Source organism: Alnus glutinosa, chromosome 10 (assembly GCF_958979055.1).
Source record: "Alnus glutinosa chromosome 10, dhAlnGlut1.1, whole genome shotgun sequence".
NCBI lineage: Eukaryota > Viridiplantae > Streptophyta > Magnoliopsida > Fagales > Betulaceae > Alnus > Alnus glutinosa.
The window spans coordinates 23,916,109-23,936,399 of record NC_084895.1 but is presented as its reverse complement, the minus strand read 5'-3'; the positions used below and the strand labels follow the sequence as shown (position 1 = coordinate 23,936,399).

At 33.5% G+C, this 20,291-nt stretch overlaps 1 long non-coding RNA gene across 1 annotated transcript; it reads left to right on the top strand.

The window, feature by feature from the left end:
• The first annotated feature begins 1,106 nt into the window (after positions 1–1,106).
• Positions 1,107–2,405, top strand: LOC133880143 (uncharacterized). Its single transcript, XR_009902196.1, has 2 exons — positions 1,107–1,668; positions 2,052–2,405. It is a non-coding gene; the product is annotated as an uncharacterized LOC133880143 (long non-coding RNA).
• The last annotated feature ends 17,886 nt before the right edge of the window (positions 2,406–20,291 follow it).

The window sequence follows — 20,291 nt, the reverse complement described above, 5'->3', positions numbered from 1 at the left end:
TTATGTGATTAATCCTCATTGGATGCATAAAAGCTTTATTTATCTCTCTTTTTTTTTCTTTTTTCTGAGCTGCATGCATGAAAACTTACTAGTTAATGGCTGTTGGCTGTTGCCCTCGGGATAAATAAGGATAATTTCACATATATTTCAGGGTTTAAGGATAAGTAGTAACTAAATACACTACTCTTTCCTTCGATTTCTGATATGTTTTTTTTTTTGTTTTTGGTTTTATTTTTGTCATTCTCCGTCCGCTCTTTCCCCAACGTGCTTCATCATCATTATCTTTAGGTGCTCCCATCGCTGCGCCTCCATCTCACCATTTCTGCTATTGCTGCAATTGTTTATTAGGTTTTATGCTTTATTTTTTACTCTATATTTTTCTTATTTATTTATTTATTTTTTTTGTTTATGTTATTATTTCCCTATAGGTGTTTGAGTAGGGATGAAAATTAAGGATTTCGAAGGTCATGTTATTACTGGGATACAAGGAGAATTGAGGGTCTCGCAACGATCATTTCTCTGTCCGCGCCTTGTTTAATTGCCTAAAATGATGAACACTTTTCTTGGGATTCGTACCATAAATTTATAAGATCGCGTCATTCATTTGATACATTCATTTTTAATTTATGTTTACTCTATTTGTTTTGAAGCTTATTATTGAGTTGCTCAACTATTTTTTATTGTTTTTCGTTGTAGTTCTTCTTTGTTGTATTTGTATAAAAGAAAAAATATATACACTCTTGCCTACCCCATTATATTTGATAAATTCATTATATTGTACAAATAAATAAATCCATTATATTGTATGAAATGAATCAAATGATTGATGGCACATTTTTTATGGTTGGTGAGGTCCATTAGGGGTAATATGTCTTCTCTTATTCAAATGCCTGGAGGCCACCATATTTGACCACATTCATGCAAAGCTCTCCCACTTTCTCAACCAAAGAAAAATAGATAGAAAATCCAAATAAAGTCCATCCCCACCACTTGAAGGGCTGTGTTCTGTCCCATCAATACCTCTCTCCACTAGGACCACTACTTGTAAGAGTAGGACCGAGATCCCCTCAAATTCTAAAAGAATTTGAGAATCTCAAATTCTTTAATCTTGGCCCTTCATCTGATCTAATGGATGAAAACTGGGCAGTAACTTTGAAATTTAAAATTCAAATTTTAAACCCATCTGACCAAAATTTTAAAATTCAAATTTTAAACTTATCCAACCAAACATACCAATACCCCTAAAAGAAGACGTGAACACAAAGTTTAAAGAGGAAGTCGCATGTTTGGGTTTTTTGGTCGGATGGGTTTAACCCCGCCGGAGAATCGGTCGCACCCAGGTGGAAGCTGACCTCGGGCCGCCCGCACGCGTCGGTTGCCGAACCAGCGCCTGAGCATGGGGAGCACGGAGAGTCCTCCGGGCGCCTGGGCTTCCACTGCCGGAGAATCTGTCGCCGAACCACATCAGCCCACGCCACACCCAGATGGAAGCCGACCTCGGGCCGCCCGGGACCCCTGGGCTGCGCCGTCCGGTAGGTCCGAACCACGTCCTTCGAATCCGGGAGGGTTTCTGCGGGCGGCGGTGAGGGGATCTCATTGAGATCGATTCCGAGCCCCACGGGCTTTGGGTTCGGGTTCGGGTTCTCCTTGGGTTCTTCGCTTGAATCAGTGAGTTCTATTAACCGAGTCTCCGTTCCAAGTTTTTCTGGATTTTGAATATGTACATCCCCTTTTGAAGTTTAAATCTCTGTGCTCTTTTTTTTTTTTTTTTTCTGGATTTTGAAAAATAAAATTGGAAAATTTCAACCCGAAAGATGTGTTGAATTTTACTTCATGTGACAGACTTTCTCAGATCTGTTTGGGTGTGTTCCTGGATAACTTGGAGGTAGAATTTTGTCTTACAGTAAGATTTACACTAGCTACGTGACTTTATTATTCTTTTATGGAACATGCGTTTCTGTTGAGTGTGAAAGCTAAATCAGGTAGCAATTTTCATAGTTCGTTCATTTGTGCCGATATGTTAAGTGATATAATTCTTTTTGTTTGGGCAGGCCTGCTTGTGATGTGGCTATATCAAGTCTAGGATGGATTTCTGTTGAACCAGTGAGCAAATCAATCAAAATATCTGATCCAAATTTAGAGGAAACAAACACAGAACTGCAGTTAACTGTCCATGTTCCCAATGCCCATGGCCAAAGTTGGAGCAGAGTGGTATCAAGAGTTGACAGAGAAGGAAGAAGAAGCAAGACCAAAGTGCTACTTTTGATGCTGGTGGATCCATGATCAATATATATATAATCAATTTGCTTATTGTAAGAATATTGTACTTCTTTTTTGGGGTTGAATGTAAAAGGATAGTGTATTATTTTTTTTCAATATAGAATGTGAATGGTTGGAATGATTCATACTAGTTGCTTTGTTCTTCTTTTCTGTTCTAGCTTGTTTTGTTTTGGGCAGTTTGAAGAGGACTGTGTTTTGTCCTGAAGCAAGGGATGTAAACCAGACCATTGTGATGAACAAAATCGACAAAAGCATTGTATGAGGCATTTTCAGGTTACTGCTAGAGTCTGTACTGTTTATAGAACTAGAATGTATGAGGCATTTTCAGATTTTGCTTGTATTGTTTTCAGATTGTGTTTCATATGGCTAAATATGCCAACCTAACATTACAATGATAACAAAAGGCATAAATATCTTGAAGTTGCTTGAATTTGAAAGGACAAGGGGTTGTTCACTTTGGTCATTGGGTTTTATAAGAGAGGATGGCAATCATCTTTACTCTGTATTGCTCATTAATAAAAAAGGGAGCTTTAAATGCAAAGTCAGATTGGATCAGTTTACAAAACTGGGGAGAATATAAGGCCAGCAAGCTCGTGTTTTCTTACAAATAAGATGGAAGAATAACAAGACCGCTTTACTACCTGATTTAGCTTTCACACTGGCCTGTCACTAAAAAATGAGCAGGCTTTTTTTCTTTTTCTTTTTAACCTCTCTGTGCTAAAATGCATAGAACCCAATTGGAGTTTTGTTATGTGAAAGGAACTTGTCAAATATGTGTCTGCTTCTGCTTTTCTGTCGTCCAACTTGCTGGTGGCAACCTAACATTACAATGATAACAAAATTTCCACCAGTATATCAACAAATCCAATTTAAACATAAAACATATAATATCATGCCATTACAATTTCTGCATAACCAAACACAATTTTTATTTACTATAGTGCTAGAAGCACGAACACCACCTGGCCCAATTGCAAGTCTTCCTGCAAGCATTCAATTGCTAGAAATAACATAATTTCATGAGCAATTAACTTAATTTCAACACAAAAATAACATAATTTCAACACAAAAATGTTATACATAGATTTCCAACCCACCAAAACAACAAAAAATTACAATTCTTGACCACCATTTAAATGGACATCAAACCACAACGTCAATTGTATAATCTCATGAGCAATGTAACTTAATTTCAACACAAAAATAACATAATTCCAACACAAAAATGTTATACATAGAACACCAACCCACCAAAACAACAAAAAATTACAATTCTTGACCACCATTTAAACTTGCACCACCACACCAACTTGATTAATTTTCCAAGTGACGATAGAAAAATCAATGTCCTGTACATATTTCAACATCAAAGTTAATTTTTAAAATTAACTCAATAAGAATATGCTAAAGAAAAAAATTCTCTCCAATCGTAAGCTTGTTACTTACAAAAAAATTTATGAAGTTCACATTTGCATTTGTGCTATTAGCAAGGGATGTTGGTGTAAGATTTAAGTTTGCTTGAGTAAGAGGTGGTTTCTGCAACAAAAGCTACTCTATTTCTCAAGTTTGCTTGAGGAAGGTAGAAGAAGGACGTACACAACTGAAGGTAGAAGAAGAATGTACAGTCTTTCTTTCTTTTCTCTTTATGTTATGTTTTGTTTATTTATTTATTTTTTTTGTTTTGGAGGGAAAAAGCTTGAGGAAGGACGTACATCACGTCTTTCTTTTCCCTTTATTTTTTTTTTTCATCCATTTTGGAGGGAAGCAAACTTTTCTTGGGAAGCTGCAAAGTTACTGCCCAGTTTTCATCCATTAGATCAGATGAAGGGCCAAAATTAAGAATTTGAGATTCTCAAATTCTTTTAGAATTTGAGGGGATCTCGGTCCGTAAGAGTATTCTAGCAACCTTATTAAAATAGTTTTTCTGTTTTATTTCTATTTTTTTGAAATAATTTTGTAAAAACACACAAAAACCTTTCATAGTCTCGGTAGCCTTATTACTATAATCAACAAAATTTGGTGAGTTTATCATTAAAAAACTATAAAAGTTTAGTCATTTCTCTCTCTTCGTTCATTCTTTTCTTTCTTTTTCACGCAAAGCTCTGTTTTGTTTTGCAATGTTTTCGGTTAAAAATGTTTTTTTTTTTCTTCTTAAACTACAATATTTTCATACTTTAGACATCGAGTGCCGTACAAAATTATTGTTCACATATTCCAACAAGTTTTGTGGAATTGAATGGGCATATTTGGGTAGCATTTTATTTTTGATTATTTTTGTTTGGGTAGGTTCTTTAAATTCAAATTCTACTCAAGTTTTATCAAACTTTTTTCAATTTTGTCTTGAGTTCTCTAAACCATCTAAACATAATTATTTTAAGAAACAAATTTTCTCGGTATTCGTAATTTTAAATATAGTAAAAAATAACAAAATATAATATAAATTTTTTAAAATATGACCATTAGAATAAAACAAATATTCAAAAATATGACCATTATAAAAAGACAAACATTCAAAAAAGATTAAATAAAGAAAGAATGAAGAAATCTGAAAAATATTATTTAAATGGAATAGTGATAGTGAATAGTTAAAATTGTGAGACTATTGAAAATATATTAAAAAAGTTGCTTACCAAAATAGAGAAAAATGATTTTTAGCTATTTTGGCTAATAAATCCATTAATATTTTATATTTTGAAGTATTCAAATATGACTTAGGTTCCGTTTGTTTTGACAGAAAGGGGATCATTTTTCAGAAAAATATTTTTCGCCAAAAATATTTTTTTGCGTTTAGCACGTACGAAAAATCATAAATATTTTTTGGGGTAATTACCTTTTTCCCCCATGAACTACCAACTTTTGCGCAAAGCCCCCACAAACTACCAACTCGACCAAAATAGAGCATTCAACTACCAAACACAACCATTTTTTCCTATTCCGTCAGTTAGAGGGTTAAAACAAACGGTCAACGGGTCACGTGACCGTCACGTGCCGTTTTACATGGGGGCATGTTGGAAGATGGTGGTAGTTCATGGGAGTATGTTGGAAGATGGTGGTAGTTCATAGGGAAAAAATAGGAAGAAAATGAGGGTAAAACAGCATGTGACGGTCACGTGACCCGTTGACCGTTTGTTTTAACCCCTTTAACTGACGGAATGGGGAAAAATGGTTGTGTTTGGTAGTTGAATGCTCTATTTTGGTCGAGTTAATAGTTTGTTGGGGCTTTGCGCAAAAGTTTGTAGTTCATGGGGGGAAAAGATAATTACCCCATATTTTTTAAATTTTCATTCAATCATATTAATCACAACATAAAAATGTTAGTATAATTTTTTTTTAAAACAAATTAATAATAATTTGAGTTCTGTCAGTGGTCTGGCGAAGGCCCGTAGGTGGTACAGTGATGGTTCGGCAGTAGCCTAGTAGTTGTTCGACGGTGGTTCGGGTTTTGCTCAATGGTGGTCCATGATTGGCTCAATGGTAATCCGGAGGTGTCTTGCTGGTGGTACGACGGTGGTTCAGGGTGGCTTGGTGGTGGTTCGAAGTTGTTTGGTAGTGGTTCGAGAGTGGCCCGATACTAGCTTGGTGGTGGTATGATTGTTTGATAAGGAGATACTCAAACTCGAAAAATAATTTATGAAATTTAAAAATGTAAATCATTTTCCTAAAAATTATAAAAGCTTTTTGGGTCAAACCGTAAATATTTTCAATTTGACTATTATTTTTAGTCACACCAAACACCGAAAAATACGAAAAAAAAATTTCAAAAAATATTTTACACCGAAACAATCAAAGCATTCATGTAAGTTTACATAAAATATATTCATACTTTTTAAAATGAAAATTTAATTAACCATTAGCAAAACTCTTTACCAAAACGAGCGTTCATTTGAATCGTGAAAATATTTTGCTTGTTGTGGTCAATTATGGTGGCTCGGAAAAAACCCTTCCTTTCCCTAAATTGAAATGGGAACCAAAAGTAAAGACTTCAACGAGGACAAATTTTTTTTACAAATCAGTTTGTAGGAAATTTCATACAACCCTCGCATAAGAGTGACATATGTCTTTTAAACATATACATATGAGAAGCGCATGTTTTTCTATTAGTGCTATTAAAATAGCATGTGAGAAGTGCATTCTATTCAAACAACATGTGTTTTTCATATGTCAAGGAATACATGTTAATCTTATATGTAAGTTGTATGAAATTTCCTACAAACCGGAAATTTCTGCCCCTTCAATGAGGGGTAGGTGATAATTTTTCATTCATTTTTTTTAAAAAAAAAAAAAGGAAAGAAAAGAAAATCATCATTAAATTTATAAGACTTACATGAATTATAAATATATATATATATACAAATGAATTAGAGATGGACCTACAAGATTAATTAATTTACTTCCCGTAGAGATGTGGACCTACGAAATTAATTAATTTGCTCCCATTTAGACAGGACAATCTACTGGGTGATGGACCTACGATTCCAATTAGATGGACATTTGGTTATATTTCAGAAAAATAATTTTTTTACAAAAATAATTTACAAAATACGGTGAGAAATAATTGTCCCACATAAAATTCCATGAGGCCTACCTTATATTGTATAGAAGAAAGAGGGGCCTTCTAAAAAGGAAGGAACAGGATTACACACATGATACATTTGTTCACTCTAAATACAAATATGTTAACTTAAACATCGGAGTGTCTTCAATTACCGGCCAAAAATCCTTTGACCGCTTCTTTATTCTTGCAAGAACACCATTCTCATTCTGAAAAATCCCAATACAGCATAAAATCTTGAATGCGAAGGATACTCCTTCAAACAATTCCCCAAAACGCCCAAAAACAGCCCAAGTGGAAAATACTCTCTAAATAAATTTGAAATCTGACTCGAAACTGCTCTAACAAACAATGGAATCATTTTATTTTTTAAATAAAAAATAATAATGCCAAGAAATATAAACTTGATATACTTGAAATACAAGCTATTTTGAAGGATAATTCTATAACTTCCACACAAAAAAAAAATGTTTTTTAAAACAGCCCAAAAGAGAGGGGTTGGTCGTTTGACTGTGGCCAATTTATGGTGAACTCTAGAGTCCACACACGAGACTTAAAAAGGAGAACCAAAGAAAAAGCAACCTCATTTGTTTGATACTTGGCATTATTTCCCACGGAAAACTTAAAAGGAACTTTTTACTCTGCTCTTTGGTATTACCGACATAGACTTTGCTGGTCAATAGTCAAACAGATAAAAAAAAAAGAAAAAAAAATTACCAAAGTTTAATTCTCCGTTAGAATTTATATTTTTTTGAAAATAAATAAAATAAAAAAATGTGTTTATTTTTTTAAAAAAAAAATTCAAAGATTCAGGCATAGATATTTTTGCGAATTCCGTTAAATTCTTAACAACACCTAAATTGTAGAATTTTTTATTTTTTCTAAAAGAAAATAGAGGTATTTTAAGAATTTTGACATGATTTAACGAAAACTTTTAACGGAGGGTTGAAATTAAAAAAATAAATTGAAAGTGTTTATTTTTTAAAAAAGAAATTTAAAGATTCAGGCATAGATATTTTTGTAAATTTCGTTAAATTCTGACTCGCACTTAAATCGTAGAATTTTTTTTTCCTTTTTTCTTTTTCCTAAAAAAAGAATGGGTATTTTGAAAATTTTGACATGATTTAAAGGAAAACTCTAAAGGATAGTTGAAATTGAAAAAAAATTGAAAGATGAATGCTCCAAATTTTGACATTTTTTAAAGTTTGGATACATTTTTTTAAAAGTGTTAAAAAAAAAAAAGAATAAAAAAAAGAAAGAAAGAGAGAGAGAAAGGATTAGCAGAATTTAATCCTATTATCTCTCCTCAGTACCATATTAATTACTATAACAGGTGGATCCCACAAAATCGCCTTACATGCAAAAGATTTTTATAGGGCAAAACTTCCTACTTGAACTATTATATTGTAATTAGAATCAACAATAAAAAATAATTATATCCTGCTTGGTTAAGAAAGAAATTAATAATTTCTCTTTCTATTTGGATGCACATTAATATCCCTAGTGATTATAAAAATTGCATGAGTAGTATTAGTAAGGAGCACCTCTTTTTTTTACTGTAGGTGCTATTGTTTATTAGGTCTTATGCTTTATTTTTTACTCTTTCTTTTTTTATTTTTTTTTCTGTTATTATTTACCTACAGGTGTTCGAGTAAAGTTAGAAAGGATTTCAAAGGTTATGTGTTTATTTGTGTCCCTTGTACTAGGGTACAAGTAGGATTGAGGGTCTCATGACCAACATTTCTACGTCCGCGCCTTGTCTAACCGCTTAAAATAGCATATACTTTTCTTGATGTTTGTACAAAAAATTTGTAAAATCGCGTCATTCGTTTGATACATTCTTTTTTAATTTATGTTTACTCTGTTTATTTTTAAGTTTATTATTGAGTTACTCAACCATTTTTTAATGTTCTTTGTTGTAGTTTTTTTTTGATTGATGTATTTATTAAAAAAAAAAAAATACATATATATATATATATATATATATATATATATATATATATACACACACTCTTGCCTACCCCCATTATATTTGATAAATCCATTATATTGTACAAATAAATAAATCCATTTTATTGTATAAAATGAATCAAATGATTGATGGCACATTTTTTATGGTTGGTGAGGTCCATTGGTGGTGATACGTCTTCCTTATTCACATGCCTGGAGGCCACCATATTTGACCACATTTAAGTAAAGCTCTCCCACTTTCTCAGCCAAGAAAAAAAAAAAAACAAAGAAAAATAGATACTAATTCCAAATGAAAAATGCTATTTGCACTTTAAGTGCACAACATGGACACATCCCCTCACATGGGGTGGGTCCCATAACAAGTCTCAATTCAAATAAAGTCCATCCGCACCACTTGAAGGGCTGTGTTCGGTCTAGGGCTGGCAATTTTGACACGACACGACAACCTGACACGAACACGACACGAAATTAGCGGGTTTGGGTCTACCTTAAACGGGTTTGGGTCATAAACGGGTCTACCCGTTTATCTCAGTTAAACAGGTCGTGTCGCGTGTCACCCGCGGGTGACCCTCCAGACACGATTAGCTCTTTTTTTTTTTTAAATGAAAAAAAAAAAAAAAAAAAGAAAAAAAAAAAAAGGGGAGAATAGCGCGGAATGGCCGAATGGCCTGAATGGGAAATTGGGGGGGAAACGGAAAAGTGGAAAACTGGGAATGGGGAAATTGGGAATTATCTGAAAAGGGAAAACAATAAACATTAAACATAGTGAAAAGTTGAAAACTCAAAAGAATCAAAATTTAAAACACTAAAACAGTGAAAAAACAAACAAAACCGGAAAACCGAAAAGTGAGAAAACTCAGAAAAGTGAAAGAAAAGTAGAAAACAGTGAAAACCCTAGCTTTTTCTTTTTGGATTTTTCCTTCAGCTCGCCGTGCCGCTGCCCTCTCTTCTCCTTCAGCCTCGCCGCCGCCCTTCTCTTCTCCTTCAACCTCGCCGAGTCGCCGTGCTCGACGCTCTCTCTCTCAAGTCTCTGCAATCTGCTCTCCCCGTTTCTCTGCCGCTCTCTCCGGCCGATGTCGCATCCAGTACCGCCGCCGAGTCTGCCGGTATGTAGTTGATTTCCATTTTTAATTTTTTATAATCTCATTATTGTGGGTATAAAATCATAATCCGATAAAACCTCACAAAGATTCAGGCATCGACACATTTCTGGGGTATAGATTTCTCTGAAAGTTGTAAAATATGCAATATAACTTTCTTTTAATATAAATACCAGTCATTCACTCGATTTTTGTTTGTTTGATTTCTGGTTTTTGGCTGTTCTTTGATGGACATTGCACATGGGGCCTGTTGTGAAGTGCTTTGGCAACTACATCAACCATACTAGATCATTACTTGCGTCGTATAAATGCGGGATTTGCAATTGGTTTTACATCTGTTTTGATCATTGTAAGTATTACCAACTTTAGGCTGTATAGAACTATAGATGAGATGTGCATGTGCTCACTATCTAGAAGTTCTAGACCAGTGGTGCAACCTGGCCTCTTGATATATATTTTTTCTCTCAGAAAATTAACTACTGCTGATTTAATGAGGTGCTGCCTACTGCATTTTGTGAGAATGCTGAACTTCTCTACAATAATAATTAAATTTCCATATATATTAAAGCTCCAAGCTGGCTCTAGAGAAATCATTCGGATCTGGCTATGAAACACGGTTATATCTTTGTTGCTTACTCAACCAAGTTTTCTTTTTCTTGCTTGAGGTGTGATTGGTTTTTTGTTTTCTTTAAATGGGTCGTGTGGACCCAATATGCTAAACGGGTTTCACGGGTCATGTCGGGTGACCCGTGAAATAGCCGTGTCGTGTCGTGTCTGGAGCCCCGACCCGTTAACATAAACAGGTCGTGTCTGGGTCTAGCTTAAACCGGTCACGGGTCTTAACGGGTCGTGTCGGGTACCCGTTTTGCCAGCCCTAATTCGGTCCCATCAATACCTCTCTCCGCTACTTGTAAGAGTATTCTAGCGGCATCATCAAAATAGATTTTTAAGTATTTTTTTTTATTTTTGTGAGACAATTTTGTAAAAACACACAAAAACCTTTTATAGTCCCAGCAGCCTCACTACTATAACTAAAAAAATTTGATGAGTAAACTCACCAAATCATTAAAAAATTATAAAACTTTAGTCATTTCTCTCTCTTCGTTTTTTCTTTTTTACGCACAGCTCTGTTTCGTTTTGCAATGTTTTAGGATAAAAGTGTATTTTTTTTTTCTCTTAAATTACAATATTTCCATACTTTAAACATCCAATGCCATACAAATTTCTTGTTCACATATTCCAACAAGTTTTGTGGAATTGAAGGGGCATATTTGGATAACATTTTATTTTTAATTATTTTTTAAAAACATGTTTGGGTAGGTTTTTTAAATTCAAATTCTACTAAAGTTTTATCAAACTTTTTTCAATTTTGTCTTGGGTTCTCAAACCATCTAAACATAATTTTAAGAAACAAATTTTTTCGGTATTCGCAATTTTAAATATAGTAAAAAATAACAAAATATAATACAAAAATTTTAAAATATGGCCATTAGAGTAAGACAAATATTCAAAAATATGATTGTTAGGAAAAGACAAACATTCAAAAAAGATTAAATAAAGAAAGAATGAAGAAATCTGAAAAAATATTATTTAAATGGAATAGTAAAAATAAATATTTAAAATGGTGAGGCTATTGGAAGTGCATTAAAAAAGTGGCTCACTAGAATATAGAAAAGTAATTTTTAGCTATTTTAGCTAGTAAATCCATTAATATTTTATATTTTGAAGTATTCAAATATGACTTAGGCTCTGTTTGTTTTGGCAGGAGGGGGATCATTTTTCAAAAAAATATTTTCCGCTGAAAATATTTTTTGGCGTTTGGTGCATACAAAAAATCATAAATATTTTTTATATTTTCATTCAATCATATTAATCACAACATAAAAATGTTATTATAATTTTTTTTAAAAAAAAATAATAATAATTTGAGTTCTAGCAGTGGTCTGGCGAAAGCCTGTAGGTGGTACAGTAATGGTTCGGCAATGGCCTAGTTGTTGTTCGACGGTGGTTCGGGGGTCGCTTAATGGTGGTCCACAATTGGCTCAGTGGTAGTCCGGAGGTGGCTTGGTGGTACTACGACAGTGGTTCAGGGTGGCTCGGTGGTGGTCCGAAGTCGTTCGGTAGTGGTCCAAGGGTGACCTGGTACTCGCTTGGTGGTGGAATGACGGTTTGATAAGGAGATACTCAAATTCGAAAAATGATTTACAAAATTTTAAAATGTAAATCATTTTCCTAAACTGTAAAAGCTTTTTGGGTCAAATTGTAAATATTTTCAGTTTGACTATTATTTTTAGTCGTACCAAATACTGAAAAATACAGAAAACATAAATATTTTACGCCAAAACAAACGGAGCATTAATGTTAGTTTACTTAAAATATATTCATTATTTTTAAAATGAAAATTTAATTAACCATTGGCAAAACTCTTTACCAAAACGAGCGTTCATTTGAATTGTAGAAATATTTTACTTGAATTGTGGTGAATTACGGTGGCCCGGAAAAAACCCTTCATTTCCCTTAATTGAAATGGGAACCAAAAATAAAGACTTCAATGAGGGGTAGGTGATAATTTTTCATTCAATTTTTTTTTTTTTTTTTCAAATTCAGCATTAAATTTTAGGACCTACATGAATTTAAAAAAATAAAAAATAAATCTAAATGAATTAGGGTGCGTTTGGGATTGCGATTTCATAGACAATAAGTGCGATTTTAAACCAAATCGCAGAACATGAATCGTTTGGGAACTGCGTTTTTACAAATTGCGATTTGAAAACGCAGATTTTCTGCGTTTTCAAATCGCAGGTAAGATGGTGCTTTTTTGAAAACGCAGAATTTTAAAGGCTAATTTGCGATTTTAAATGCTAAACTACGATTTTGCCAAACGCCTAACTGCGTTTTTAAAAATCACTTTTTCTAAATCGCACATTTTAAAATCGTAATTTTAAATCGCACTTTTTGAAATCGCAAACCCAAACGGACCCTTAGAGATGGACCTACGAAATTAATTAATTTACTCCCATTTAGACAGGACAATCTACTGGGTGATCATGGTCGATGGACCAGGAATCAGATGGACATTTGGTTATATTTCAGAAAAAATAATTTACAAAATATAGTGAGAAATAATTGTCCCACATAAAATTCCATGAGGCTCACCTTATATTTTATAGAAAAAAGAGGGGCCTTATAGAAAATGAGGAACCGTATAACACACATGATACATTAATTAAGTAATTTTAAGCATGCTTTTGCTTTTACTTTTACTTTTAAATATTGGTGTTACATATTAATGAAACATGCTGCAATTTGTTTAAATATTTTTAATGAAAATACACAAGCAGAATGTTAAATATTTTCATTAAGTAATGTTAATTTAACAATTAATGAAAATGAGGAACCCTACTGCCATGTAGAAACATGCTGCAATTGAATAACGCCAAATCATTTGGTGGCAAGGCAAACCGAATGGAATTTCAGGGACCATGTAGAAGATATATGATGATGAGAGGTTCACATGCTGTATGTACTGTCGGTGTGAACATGAAGCTTATTTGTTTTGTAAAATGTTATAAGGAAAGTAATAAAAATTTTATTGTACTTAATTAATTTTTGTGTTTTGGTCTACAAACCCCTTGCACGTGGTTATTTAAAAGAAATAGACTGTTGCATTTGCAATATGTAATAAAATGCCAACAAACAACCTGCTTAGAGATTTCTCCATTACAAAACGTACATAGGGTATATATGGTTAATTATGGAGGTTTATATGCATATAAATATTCAATTTTGTGGCAAATACAGTAGCGTGATAAAACTACACATTACTATAATTGTAACGTGATACATATATGCCCGTTACTCCATATTGAGTAACGTGAACAATATCATGTTACTAGGTCATTTATTAACTAATGGATTAATTTGCACGTTACTCTGGAGTAACGCGTAAATTTACCAGGTTAGTGTGTAGTAACCAGTATATATTTACGTTACTGTCCAGTAACTCATAAAATTTTCAGGTTACAAAGGAGTTACGATGTAAATTTTACACGATACTATATATTTCAGTAACATGTCAAATAATTATCACGTTACTGTAATCACTCACGTATAAAATTCTATAGACTAGTATTCCCATATTTTTTTATAGTAATAGTGGAAGAGGACGGGTGAGGTGATATAACCCAACTTGAATACATTGCCTTAGGAATAGAGGGGTTTGATATTTTTTAATGATATGATTAATTACTTTACCACTTAAAGGATAGAGTGAAACATGGATTTGGGTTGGGTGCCGTAAAAAAGTCTTTTCACAATTTTCAAAATAGAATTATTACGACTAATACTAAAAATAAATTATCTCTTCAGCCTTTCAATGGGGGTTGCTTTCATTTAATGTATGAGTTTAGATGTTTTTTTTTTTTTTTTTTTTTTACAAGTCCACACAAGAAAGAGAGAGAGGGGATTCAAACTAGTAACCTCCGCTTCATGAAACGTGGTCCCCAGCTGATTGAGCTATTCCTTGAGGACAGTTTATATGTTTTTTTGGTAAAACTTATTAATCACATTTTAAATTTTTTGAAGCTATAATTCTCTTCAAGGTATAGTATATACGTATTACTTTTATATATATATAGACATAACGTACACAACGCCACTTAATTTTTATGTGTCTTCCATCAAAAGTACTTAGCATTTTTATATATATATATATATATATATATATAGACGGTTCTTCATTTGAATAAAACTTTATTTTGGGCAATATTTTGTGATATGGCATTTTGGATTGCTTAGGCGTTGAATTAATACATTTCTTTTCATTCAAATCCACATATCTAGACGTACGTGGTAAAGTGAAATTGTTCTCTTTTTGCTTCAAATGTCTTTTCACAATTTGTAAGAATCCAATTTTCTACACCAGCGCTTTTGTAATAGATTCCATAATATATGTTGTCTTTTCATAATGGAATAATATAATGCCGCCATCAATTCCATTATTCTAATATTATATATTTATCATGCCTTTTAAATTAATCTTTACTTTCAAAACTTTTAAAATGGGCATTGATATGATATATTGTCACTACAAAAAATAAGTTCTTTAGCGGCGACACAATGTTGCCTCTAATGAGTATTTTGTTGCCACTAATGAGGTTGTCATTAAAAATTGGACGCAAATGATCAATAGCGGCAACTTCAAAGGGTCGCCGCTAATATTAGATCAATAGCGACGATAAATGTCCCGCTAAAAATATTTTATGTCAATGTTAAAAAACTTTAAAACTTGACCCGTATGTCGCCGCTAATGCTCTATAATTAGCAGCGACGTTCGGGTCGCCCCTAATGCTCTATTATTAGCGGTGACACCCGAATTTTTGGTCGAGAATTCGGATTCTGGACAGTTTGGGCCAAATTGTCTGAAATTAATTCCAGACAGTTTGGGCAAAACCGTCCACAATTATTTATGGACGGTTTGGCCCAAACAGTCTAGAAATACAATGAATATATATATATATCATTAATATTAGTATAATTATTTTTTTAATATTAATTAGTTTTTTTTATATTAAAACTAAATTAACCGATATGAGAATAAAAAAAAAAATCAATCTGATATACAAGCCCCACGCCTAGAAGAGTGATCCGGCCGGAAACAAAGAAAGAGAGAGGAAGAGAGATCCAGCACCACGCACACCAGCCGGCAACATAGAAAGAGAGAGGAAGAGAGAACCGGCTGGAAATTTACGTATTCCAACCTAATCTCTCTCTGTATCCGGCCAAAGGTCTGGTCGAGCGTGGGTTTCAGCCGGATCTGGCCGAAAACCTACGCACACCAGTGTAGGTTTGACGAATCCGGCTGGATCCGACCGAAAACCCACTCTCTCCAGTCGCAAGATCCTATCGTCCCGATCCCACCGATCGTTCAAATCCTATCACCTGTCTTCATTCGCCGGCCGAAGAGAGAGAGAGAGAGAGAGAGAGAGAGGGAGATGGTTCAGTTTGATGGTTTGTTGTGCAGCTTTTGTTTTAAAAAGATGCAAACAGGGAAAGAAAAAAAGAAAAAGAAGAACGATGGTTCAGTTTGATGGCTTTTGTTTTAAAAAGAAAGAAACAAGAAAAAAAAATTTGTCTGTAAATTTTTAATTTTGGAAATTAATTTCCAGACGATTTGGTTAAAACCGTCTGTAAATTTACAAATGGTTTTACAAAACTGAATGTAAAACTATAATTCTAGACAGTTTTGAAAACCGTCTAGAAAAAAAACCCGACTAGAATCAGCCTTTTTTTTGTAGTGTGTAATAGAATCAATTAGATATTCGATCAAACCTTCAATTATATCAAGTTTGATCGATCATTTGATCGTATCATGAACAATTTAACTAATGCAATATGATTGATCGATTAATCTTATCAAGATTAATCGGACTACTATAATAACTAAATGTAGTGGCGGCAACCCATAATGTCGTTGCTACTGAGTTATTATCAGCGACGACATTTGATAATGTGTCATTAGCGGCAACACATTATGGGTCACTGCTACATTAGCGGTGACCCATGTCGCCGCTAATATCTTCCCACAAAAGCCAATAATACTTTTTTTTTTTTTTTTGCGTCAACTATTAGCTATGACAAAAATATCGGCACTAATAGTAGATTATTAGCGGCAACTTCGGGTCGCCACTAATATTTTTATTATTAGTGGCGACAATAGCTTCCCACAAAAGCAAATAATACTTTTATCATCAATTTTTTTTTTTTTTTTTTTTTTTTTTTTTTTTTTTTTTTATCAACTATTAGCAGCGACAAAAATGTCGCTGCCATATCTTCTTAGCATTTATTTTGTACTTTTTATTTTTTTTCATTCTATTTTGTCTTTGAACGCTTGCTAATAGTAAATTATTAGCAGCGACTGATATCAGTTGCTAACTCATTAGCGGCGACTTTGGGTCGTCGCTAATGTCTTTATTATTGGCGACCCATGTCGCCGCTAATATCTTCCCACAAAAGCCAATAATACTTTTACTATTATTATTATATTTTTTATTATTATTATTATTTTGCGTCAACTATTAGCAACGACATTTTTCTCGTATCTACTAGTCGATTATTAGCGGCGACATATTAGCGTTGACCTAAAAGTCAACACTAATATTAATTTTTTTTTTTAGCATCCAATATTTAGCGGCGACACAAATGTCGCCCCTAATAATCGTCACTAATGACCCATTATTAACGGTCACTTTGGTGTCACCAGTAAAAAGTTGGACGCTAATGAAGCAAATTCTTATAGTGACCATCGGATCATCCGTCTTTACTTGTTCATTTGTAACCCATTGCACTTTTACAATTATACTTCACTTTTGCTATTTAAAGATCACATCAATTAAATTAAAGAAAGAATATTTTGAAACCTTTTGACCCTTATTTGATTAAAGAGCTGTCTCAGTTCCAAATTAAAAGTCACAACTATTAAATAACACCCTTTTGGATAAAATTATTTTAAGACTTAAATTACCTTTTCAAGCGCATCTAATCATCCGAATGCATATATAAAAAGATAAATATATGGTTTAAGCCTTGCCTTGTAATTCGAACTTCAAAATAAGAAAATTTCTAAAGTGGTAGGATGAGAACGATGACTAGGAAATGTCTTAGAAAATTTATGGTAGCTGTGATGATGGAATTGCTTATCATCATTCACTTTCAAGTGCAAGCTTTCTCTTTCTCTCCTTCTTCACTTGGCACCCCGCTTTCTCATTTTTCTAAACTTGATGGAGTTGAAGGTCCATTCGCCATTTGTATTAGAAAAAGAACTAAAAAATGTAATGCTTGGCTACAAATAAAAAATGAGGGAATCCGAGTCTTTGCATATAGTTGGTGCATTGGTGTGATTTTTGATCTCTGCCGCGACGACGGCCATAACAAAGCTCTTGAGGACCCAATCTATCCTACCATTAAAAGATGCGTTGGAGATTGCTTTGAGAAACACAAGAAAAGGAGACCAGGTGTGACTTGCTTATTAGAATGTTATAAAAAACATGCCAATGCCAACATTAAGCATTGAGATGTCGATTCTACGCGCGCAGTATCAATGGCTGGCCTCCAGCAATTTAGATTTGGTGAAGACATATCCATATGCATGCAATAAATGCTTATCCATCTTCTTCTATGTCCCAAAAGAATACTATATTTCAGCTTTTGGATATATAATTTAGCAAAAGAATTAAGGTTCACTACGAATTTTCTATTTTAATTTTATTCACCACATTACGTAACGTATGTTGATTCTTCTGCAAGAATAATAATAGCGTGTAATAGGAGTCTACGTGCAAACGGATATTAATCGCCCATATCCGTTATTTGCAATTATCCGCTTTCCATACATGCGGATGCAGATGTTTATTATGATTTGATTACTAGAGAATAATATTATAATATAATTGTGTAAATTAAATATTTATACGTGATTGGACGATGATTCTTGTGCCGATAACCACGATCTTATGAGAAAAGATTGTTTTATATACACCGTACCCAGGGGCGGAGCCACCTTGGGGCTTGGGAGGGCCTGGCCCCCCCACAAGCCCCAAGGTTCTCCCCCAAAAAAAAAAAAAAAAAATTAAAATTTTGCTCCAAATTTTATTATTTTTTCTAATTTTAGTCCCTCCAAAACTTTTTTTTTTCAATTTGGCCCCCCCCAACTTGGGGGAGCTGGCTCCGCCCCTGACCGTACCCACATTCAACACCTTCCCTATACCATATCCAATGTGTTTTGGGATTTTTTATTTTTATTTTTTATGTATGTATATCTTTTGCATCGAGACTTTTGCATAGGAACTCTTCACATTTAAATACCAACACCATTAATTGAACGCTTATGAGTTTTAGATGCCTGGCCTTTATTTGATAAAATTTACCTATTAATCACATTGTAACTCTCTGGAAGCTATATTTCTCTCCGAGGGACAGTACTATTGCTTAATGCTTATGATGTATATATATATATATATACATACAAATTAAGCCACTTAACTTTTATCTCTCTTCCATCAAAATTTAGCATTTATAAATTGTTCTTCATTTAAATAATACTTTCTAGCGAGCAATGTTATGTGAAATGGCATTTTGGGTTGCTTAAGCATTGAATTAATACACTTATTCTCGATCAAAGCCATATATCTTGAAATTTCAAGTTAAATTATTCTGTTTGCTTCAAATGTCTTTTCATAATTTGTAAGAATCCATTTTTCTATAATTATTTTTCCACAAACACCAGCGTTTTTGTAATGTATAGAGTCCATAATATATATATATGTAATTCTTTTCATAAAGGAATAATATAATGCCGGCCATCCATTCCATTATTCTAATATATATGATGTATTTATCATGCCTTTTAAATTAAGTTTTACTTTCGAAAATTTTAAAATGGGCGTTGATATGATATATATATTGTGACCATCAGATCATCCCTCTTTACTTGTTCATTTCAAACCCATTGCACTTTTACAATTATACTTCACTTTTGCTATTCAAAGATCACATCAAAGAAAGAATATTTTGAAACCTTGTGACCCTTATATTATTTAATTTGAATAGGAAGCTGTCCCGGCCAGTTCCAAAAGTCACAACTATTAAATAACACCGTCTAATCATCCGATTAATGCATATATAAAAAGATAAATCGTTTAAGCCTTGCCTAGTTGCCTTGTAATTCAAACTTCAAAATAAGGAAATTTCTAAAGTGGGAGATCGAAGAACGATGAGTAGGAAATGTGTTAGAAAATTTATGGTAGCAGGGATGATGGAATTGCTTATCGTCATTCACTTTCTTCAAGTGCAAGCTTTGTCTTTCTCTCCTTCTTCAGTACTTGGCACCCCGCGGCTTTCTGAGTTTTCTAAACTTGATGAAGTAGTTGAAGGACCATTCGCCATTTGTATTAGAAATAGAACTGAAAAATGTAAAGCTTGGCTAAAAATAAAAAACGAGGGAATCCGACTCTTTGCATATCATTGGTGTATTGGCATGATTTTTGTTCTCTGCCACGGCGACGGCGATATCAAAGCTCTTGAAGACCCAATCTATCCTACCATTAAAAGGTGCGTTGGTGATTGCTTTGAGAAACACAAGAAAAGAAGCCCAGCTGTGGCTTGTTTATTAGAATGTTATGAAGAACATGGCAATGCCAAAAAGAAGCCTTGAGATGTCGATTTGATCTACGTACGCAGCATCCATGGCTGGCCTCCAGCATTAGATTTGGTAAAGACAGACATATCCATAAGCAATAAATGCTTATCCATCTTCTTCTATGTTGCAAAAGAATAGTACTGTATTTCAGCTTTTGGATTGTTTAATTAGCAAAAGAAGGTTGTTCACCACA